Raw genomic sequence first — 7,852 nt, forward strand, 5'->3', positions numbered from 1 at the left:
GTGGCTAGGGCCAGTGCTTTTTTCCTGAAAAAATGTTTAGGGGTACTCTCATTTTCCTACTCAGTATTGAAATACTGCCTCTCAATGAGGCCAAACTTAGATTCACAAAATGTTTAGGGGTATGCTTCCCCCTGGGTCCCCCCGAAAAAAAGCACTGGCTGGGGCTAATGAAAAATGTGGGCGAAGCTCTCCCCCCCTCACACACAGTTGTTTGTACACAAACACACACATTCCTACATATCTACATTTTTAAAAGCACATGCATTCTTGAGGGGAGGATTAACACTTCCCTTCTCAGCTGCAAAAATGTCCCCTGCCCTGCATGGCAATTTAGACAACAACAGCAATCTCCTCTTCTTAAGACATTTTCATTATATTGTTTTAGTATTGATATGCTTGCCACCCTGGGCTCCTTTGGAGGAAGGGTGGGATACAAATTCAGTAATAATAACATGAAACCAATTTAGCTTGAAAATGTTCTCTCATTGGAACCAAGTGGAAGCTTTCTTCAAGCTTTAACACTTTCCTTTCCAAATAGCATTGCTTCTATACCCTCCCCATTGTAGAAAGGGACAACCATGATCGGGAATGCTGTGAAGAGCAGGGAGTATTTAACCCTTTCCTCACTATACACAACAGTCCCAATGAAAACCACTCCCTCCTACAATGGGGGCGGAGGAAAGGGGACTTGCCCACTTGGCTACAGAGTGTTAGAAGTCTTGGAGCAGAGCTGCTATCCCACTTCCTGCATAAAGAAAAAACAGTAATGATTGAGTGCTGCCAAATTGTTCTTATCCTAAATCAACCCAAACTATGATCAGTCCCAGTAGCAATGCTTGGGATTTTCACCCATAAACTCTTGTCAATTACAGAACTAATAAATGAAACTCTGGCAGGTGGCTGCAGGCTCATAGCTCCCCTGCCATCAGAAGCCTTTCTGCATGGCAAGAATATATGACTTTATGAGCTGCGGTCTAGGTTGCATCTCAACCACTAATTCAATTTTAATGTGTCTGTTGTTTTCAAACTGCATTCTGGGAAGCTCTGGGGTTGCTTGGAAGCTTATCAAAGGAGATTAGTAACAGCAGGTAAATTTCCCTGAAACACAGTTCATGCATAGCTACCAAATACTAATTCAGTTTGCTGTGGGTCTCCTATCAGTTTCTGTAAGTAGGGCTATTGGTATGAGGCAATACTGGGCTTGACCGAGGAGTGTTGATAGCCTATGCTGCCCCAGTGTTCTGTCTCCATGGAAGCTAAAAAGGCTAGGTGATGGTCAGAAAAGATAACTAATCCGCAGAGATACCCCTGAAACACCCCCCCTCGCATACACAATCTAGCCAGGCAGAGGTCTTAGGTGCCTTAGGTGTATGAAATGAACAACAAACTGTAGTCTGAGTGAGACAGAGGGAAACAAACAGAGAATTGAGTTTGGATGCTGGAAGCATATTAGGGTGTTGGAGATCTAATGTGGGAAACACTGGACTTGGGCTGCCTGTTGTTTAGGCTGTGCCTCCATCTATGCTCAACTTGTATATTTAGAAATAAATGCAGATATTACAAAACACCAAGAAGACTCCAGTGGCCTCCTTCCAAAGGAAATCAAGGTGGGGTTAATGCTGCATCCATAGAACATATCAGCACTCAAGAGAACTTGGATGAGCATAACCAACGTGCCCCACCAACGTGCCCCACCAGTTCACCAGAGATAGTTTCTATTTTCTGACCCTGCTCTTAGTAGACCACTCTGCTTATTTTATCTCTCTTGTCCCTTGCAGCAGGGGAGCAATGTTTTTGGAATGCCTTTAGAAAATATTGCCAGTGTACGCAAGTGTTCATCAGATTTTAGTTTCCTACCTGAGGTCTCTAGCAGTTAAATATCTGAGCAAGAGGGAAGATGCAGCTACTCTGCACATACACTTGTTTATTGATTCCATTTATCCTGACCTTCCTCCATGGGGGTTCAGGTGTGGCCCACATGGTCCTTCCCATTCCCATTTCATCCTCACAACAGTGGCTGCAAGATGGTGACTGGCACAAGTGTGGAGAGGTGGGTCTCATTGGCCTTAAACTAGCACTCTAGCCATTACAACACAACAGTTCTCCACATGCACCCAGATGGACAAGACTATGTGACGGATAACTTACCCCATGGTGGTTTACCAGTGGCCCTTCAAATACTATTGGACTCTAATTCCCATCAGTCCCGTTCAGCATGGCCAGTGGCAAGGAATGCGGGGAGTTTCAATTCAGCAAATATCTGGAGGGCCACACATTCCTTACCTTGGCACCTTGTGTAGGACAGGGTTCCTGTAAAGGAAATTGTACATGCATACATAGCAGCAGCCAACCTCCTTTACAACACCAGGGGTGGTAGTTTCTGAGGAGATTTCACCACTCCCATATCCAAGAATCTCCTGATGAGTCTGCTGATTCTCCAGAGAGGAGGAGCAGTGTTCTGCTCTCTACTTATTCTGCTCCAGCACCACATCAAAGAGTCAGTCAGTCAGTGTGTTGGAGAGAGAGAGACTGAGTGTTAGAGATCGTGTGTATAGATAAGGTTGCTGCTCAGTGCAGTTTAGCATTCATTTATGCTTAGACCTCATTTAGCTCTGTATATAGTTTGTATGATGTAGATAGAATAAAGAAGTTATTCTACAGAGCTGCTCTCCAAGTCGTTTATACTCTGCTGTACTCTGCTATACTCTGCTGTGCGATGACTGTCTTCTTGTGGAAGTGAATCCGGTGCTCACAACTCTAAGCTGTGAGTCCATAGCACTTTGACCTGTTCCTGTGCAGAAGGTGTCTCTGGAAGTGCTACCCAGCTCGCCTAGCCCAGTCGGGGCTGAAGTGCATGAGTCCAGTTGGTGGTACTGGCTCAAGGGCGATGCTGACAGTTTCTGTGGTTTACACACAAGAGGTGGAGGTGACCAGGATTTTTAAACCTAGCCGGTATAGGTCCTTTCAACCACAAATAAACATATAGTTCTTCCTTTTTCAGTGTTTTTTTTAAAGTTGAAGTGTATACTGCATTGGGAAACAAGGGATAACTGCTACCCCCCCCTAACAAACCACAAATAGTTCAAATAGTACTATAATCTGCAAATAGTATAAAGCCACTGGTATATATTGCAAGAGCAGTTCTTGTGATATATGATGGCAGCTATGTCACTCTAGGCTAAAGATAGACAGATCCTTGAACCTTTAATCGCAGCTCTAATCCTCTTTGCCTCTTCATTGCTTTCCTCTGGATCTTCTTCAGGTGGCCCGTATCTTAAGCAAACACAGGACCCAACTTGAAAGGACAAGGTTCTCTGCGGTGGTCTGAACAATGCAAAGCAAAAAAGCACCATCACTTCTTGTTTCACTAAGATGCTGCGGCCGATTCTATGATTGCAGCCTCAAGATGGCATTTGATTGTTTTGCAATAGCATCGCATTCCTGGCATAAGTCCTTTTGTGTGTGTAATCCACTAGATGTTCTTGTCAGATAGATACACACCAGAACTATGAAAAGCCATGTAGAATAGGTCTTTGTTGCTCTTCCACACTGATTATAGCTCTTGAGCAGCTGCCTTCTCTGGATTTTCCTTTTTTGGCTTCTAGGTTGGAATAATAATAATAATATATAATAATTTGTTATTTATACCCTGCCCATCTGGCTGGGTTTCCCCAGTCACTCTGGACGGCTTCCAACAAAATATTAAAATACGATAGTACTTAAGATATTAACAGCTTCCCTAAACAGGGCTGCCTTCAGATGTCTTCTAAAAGTCTGGTAGTTTTTTCCTTTGACATCTGGTGGGAGGGCGTTCCACAGGGCAGGCGCCACTACTGAGAAGGTCCTCTGCCTGGTTCCCTGTAACTTCGCTTCTCGCAGTGAGGGAACCGCCAGAAGGCCCTTGGCACTGAACCTCAGTGTCTGGGCAGAATGATAGGGGTGGAGAAGCTCCTTCAGGTATACTGGATAATCCCTCACTTACCAGTAACATTCACTGGTGCAGTTAGTTTTCAGCTCTGAACTTAATTTTCAGGGTTGGGGGGGATAAGCAATGTTTCACACCGAGGAAGGGTCATAGCTTTTGTGTTGCATGCAGAAGGCCCCTGATTCAAAACTCAACAAAGGTAGGACCAGGAATCTACCTAAGGTCCCAAACCTTGGACAGCTGCTATCAGTCAGGGTTAGATAGGCCAATGACCTGGCTCCATAAAAACTTCCTAGAGTCCTACTTTCCTAAAATAAAGTTAAGCTACAAAGTGGGAAACACTGCGCCAGAGTTACTTGTAGTGGTCTAGTTCCACACTTGGATGTAAAATTTCCAGACCTAGTACACAGGTTGTGAATTGAGATTTCTGCAAATAAAGATGGTGGGTGTCCCATCAGCACTGTGATTTGCAGTGCACTCAGCTGTCCTGTAAACAAGTTTATAAAAGTTTTGTGTTTCTTTTAAGGTAGGAGGAAGGCATAGGATATTCAGAGTTCAGTGGTGAAAAACCTGAGGCAAGGGCCCTCTGAAGTACCTCTAATAATGGCCATGGCCATTCACCTCACTATGCTTGATGGGGCTCATTGGAGTAGGGCTTCTGAATAAAATATTACAATTTGGCTGGTTTTTGTGGTAGAAGATGGTCTTACCCTCTTTAGGACTTTTAAGGACAAGTTTTTAAAATGGGTCCAGAAGTGGACTTGGAGCCATAACATCTGACTAAGCACTGGTGTAATATGACTGAAATGCTCACTCTGAGGTAGCAATCTTGCAGCCATTTTCAAAGATAACCTTACATGTAACTCATTGCAAATGTCCAAAGAGGTTGTTATCAGAGCATGGGTAACTATGGCCTGGCCATTCCCAAATGGTCGCAGTTGGTTTATCAGGCAAAGCCGATTTGGGAATGGCCAGGCCAAAAGGTACTTCAAGCCACAGAGGCTACCTGATCTTCTGGTGACAACCCTGGCTCAATAAGCATCTCCAGGTTTCAGATCTGATCCCTGGGTTGAACACCACTCACCTACACTTCTGAGTAAAAATCAGAGGAATGAAGACTCTTCGGCACAGATAGACATGCTGCTTCTCACATAAATATGCATGGAAGGAAACGAAGCTGAGTCTACATAGCCACGCAAGCTTTTAATGTCTCAACCTCCTGTATTTGTTTTCTTTATATAATTTCTGATTATTTAAGGCTAGCAATGTGCCCTTGATAATTTAATCAGTTGAACACCTGATATTTTCCCATGTTTACACTTGGACACACCTGGCAGTGTTCTCCATATACTGTCAATAATTGAGTTTGGCTAGCATTTAGTAAGGTGCATCACTGGTGCATTTCCATCAGTGAGTTGAATTTTCGGGATGATGAACAGTGAGACAACAAGGCAAAAAGATGAGGCAAAAGTACCATCGGCATTACCTAGTCCAGTGCTTCCATAATCCAGGTGCCACGTAAGTGATGAAATTACCATTATCTGTGTTGAATCCAAGCAACCCAAGCCATTTTGTTGATCTCCCTTTCTAGAGACCAGCAAGGCAGAAGATAATTAAGTTTAAAGCTGACCACGGAATAATCTCAAACACATCACCACTAGCAATAGCAGTCTTCTGTCTTTTCAAAGGTCAGTCAGATGTTCTGCATCACATTCCTTGTAAATTGACGAGACTGTATTCTTGAATTATTGTTTGGAAATGAATGGCTTGATATTAGATGTTGTTGGACATAAGCTTTCATGGACTGGAAGTATACTCAAAATCCACAATGGCAAGTCCACAAGCCATTGGCTGCTGGTCCACAGTGGCTCCACTGCAGTCCAGGTTGGATGGGACACTTCAGGGACCAAGTAAGGCGCCAGTCCCTGGCACACTGGGGGGCAGGAATTGCCAGTTGAACACATCAGATAGCTTGAGTAGCACTCGGCAAGAGTTCTGCATCTGATGAGGGGAACTCTTGTCCATGAAAACCTGTTCTGCAAAATTGGGCACATATACACTTCCATTGTCCAATGAGAGGTTTTTCTTTTCTCTGACCATCTTCCCTGGGAGAACCTGCTGCTTACTGCTGAACTGGAACAAACGTCAATTGGGTTTTCTGCAGATTGACATTTATTCTGATTCAGCAGTAAGCAGCGGGTTTTCCTGGGAAAGTGGTGGGACAAAATAAACCCCTTTTGGACCCATGTCTAGAAATCACAGAACAAATGGAAGCAATTCCAGGACAAAGGGAAGTGTGGATGAGCCTGTAGTTAGATTCTGAAGTGCCACACAATTCTTTGCTACTTTTGCTGCTATCACTCTGGAAACGGTTGTCTAGGAGTAAACCCCACTGAACTTCTGAGTAGACATATATAGGGTTGCATTGCTAATGTAGAGATCAAGTTACTTGAAGAATCATAGAATCATAGAGTTGGAAGAGACCACAAGGGCCATTGAGTCCAACCCCCTGCCAAGCAGGAAACACCATCAGAGCACTCCTGACATATGGTTGTCAAGCCTCTGCGTGATATTTATGATGACATGATTTAATTAGGAGAAAAAATCAAGTAAACCTTAAATCCTCTTCACGTGCGGCTAATTATGCATGGTGTAGAGAAAGTGGATTGGGAGAAGTTTTTCTCTCCCTCTTCATAACGAAATAAAGTACTTATTCACACAACCCATATTACCTTTCAGAGTTAATTCCCACAATATGTATTGATTGCCACAAATTTAGATGGTCTTAAAAGAGGATAAGGCTAATGGAGTACAGGTATAGGCTATCAAGCCACGATAGCTATGTCATACCTCCATTGGCTGTAAGCCTCCAAATACCAGCTGCTGAGGATGAAAAGTGGGGCGAGTATACAGATTGTAGATGAATTTCATATTTCAGAGTGAAACTACTATGTCTTTCATTCTGGAACTAAGAAACAAAGACCGTGGCAGTTGAAATGCATTCCAATTCATCTTTAAAAGCTGGATCATTCCCAATAATCATAAGGAGTAAAACATTCTTTTTTGACACAATTTGGTCACTGGTTTGCTAATGGAATAAAAACTACTCCTGCAGTGCAATCTAATGCATGTCAGAAATAAGTCCCATTTAATTCCATGGAATGTACTCCCAGGTGAGTGTTTGTATAGACTGAGGCTTCAGATGGTCTTTAAGATGGTCTTTCTTTCCAAGAAGCAGTATTTATTTTCCTTTATTAATTTCTTAAATTATCTCACATTCAAAAAGCGGTGCCTATTATTTTCAATTATTATTTTCAGTGAATTGTATCTATAACTGGGCCTTCAATTCAAAGGTTTTCATGGTGATATAGTAATAGTTGTTTCAAGAAGCTGAGATGATTTCTCACACCATGGCTTTCCGATGACTAATGATAACAATTGTATCAAAGAAAGCTGCCATAGGGACTGGGAAGAGTCATCATTTACCAAGAAGAATCAGAAGCACTTGCTTCAAGTTACAGCAGAGGACCAGATGAAGCACTTCTTATTTTTAAGAACAATTGCACAGTGGAACATGCCTCTTCTCAGAAAGCTAAGTGTTAGGTTAAGGTTAAGCTTAAGAGTAAACAGCAAAGACATTGGGAGAACAGGTGCCACTTGGTAGGAAGATTTATTTATTTCCCCCAAATTTGGGAAGTATCCAGATTTTTGGTCAACCGGGACAGGTGAGACAAATTGCTTCTGATTCTTCCATATAATTTGCTTGGCATGTCAGGTACTGCCTCTGGCCTACATGAAGTATGTGGCGTGGAAGAGGCAGCTTATTGGGTTTTAAGGGATTGGCTGAGATACAAAGACAAGTAGTACATTTTTGATGTTATGATTTTATCTATAGGAACTGTATTTCGGGATTAAAAAAAATCTTTG

General features: G+C 42.8%; 1 long non-coding RNA gene across 1 annotated transcript; it reads right to left on the minus strand.

Annotated features, from left to right (window-relative positions):
• Positions 1-3,087: 3,087 nt before the first annotated feature.
• LOC310757770 lies at positions 3,088-6,884 on the minus strand. Its single transcript, XR_014545463.1, has 2 exons — positions 6,776-6,884; positions 3,088-3,601 (listed from the first exon to the last, which is right to left on the minus strand). It is a non-coding gene; the product is annotated as an uncharacterized lncRNA (long non-coding RNA).
• Between the last annotated feature and the right edge of the window lie 968 nt (positions 6,885-7,852).

Source organism: Podarcis filfolensis (genome assembly GCF_964270895.1).
Source record: "Podarcis filfolensis genome assembly, chromosome: 1".
NCBI lineage: Eukaryota > Metazoa > Chordata > Lepidosauria > Squamata > Lacertidae > Podarcis > Podarcis filfolensis.